Source organism: Pipistrellus kuhlii, unplaced genomic scaffold (assembly GCF_014108245.1).
Source record: "Pipistrellus kuhlii isolate mPipKuh1 unplaced genomic scaffold, mPipKuh1.p scaffold_m20_p_2, whole genome shotgun sequence".
NCBI classification, from domain to species: domain Eukaryota; kingdom Metazoa; phylum Chordata; class Mammalia; order Chiroptera; family Vespertilionidae; genus Pipistrellus; species Pipistrellus kuhlii.
This window is the reverse complement of record NW_023425515.1, coordinates 60,331,959-60,332,850: the sequence shown is the minus strand read 5'-3', so window position 1 is coordinate 60,332,850 and position 892 is coordinate 60,331,959. Positions and strand designations below refer to the sequence as shown.

Genomic DNA, 892 nt, shown 5'->3' with positions numbered 1-892 from the left:
AGTTAAAGGAAAGCAGCCTTTTCTAAGGGCAACACAGTAAACAGAAGGTCAGCAGAAGAAAGCAGGATGTTGGCCTTTCGTAAGCTCTTGTTCCGAAATCTGAGCTTGAGGAAAGAAGGTCCCCCTGGGAATTAAGGGCAACTGGTCATCAGAGGGATGTTTTGGTGGGATGGAGCAGATCTGCAGCCCATTTTGGTCATTGGATTGCTCTACAAGGGCTCTAAGGTGATTTCCACCTGCCTGTTGGTTGACATGATTAACACTATTATTCAGGGAGGGGGGCATTAACTTAAGGAATGATGCAGGGAGCCAAGAGAGTAGTTTATTTAACTGAATTCTCAATTACAACCAGGAAGTAGTCTTTATCTGATGTGAGCATAAGTTCATTTTTCTTGGTGCAGATTTGAAGGAAGATGAGGTCATTCTGGGAGTCACCTTCACGTCCGATGATCCCGGCCTTCAGGGTGAAGTTGAGCATGAGGTTGGCATACGGGGTAGTGGTGGGATTATCTGTAGTGCTCTTAATGGGAATCTCTCTGTGTTCACCACAACTATTCCCTGCACTCCCTTCTGGCTCTGAGGATGCTTCAGTGTCTCCTTCTCCTCTGCCATTTCAGGCAGATGGGGTAGTCCCGCCAGGGTGTGACTTTCTGCAGCAGTTATAACTCAAGTTCATGTTCCCAGTCATGTGCATTTGTTTACCTGAGTTGACTGGTGAATGCAAACATTTACTTGACCTATTCAGGACAAATGTAAAATTATAGTAACACATACAAAAAACTTTTCTGTAAAATTGAACTTTTCATATATATTTAATTTCAATTACACAAGCTAATTTGTCAATTTTTTGGCATACACATTTGCAAAACCTACTTTATTATAGAACAGACTT

The 892-nt window shown here is 42.4% G+C and overlaps 1 pseudogene; it reads right to left on the bottom strand.

Annotated features, from left to right (window-relative positions):
- Nucleotides 1-630, bottom strand: LOC118723642 (annotated as a pseudogene).
- Between the last annotated feature and the right edge of the window lie 262 nt (nt 631-892).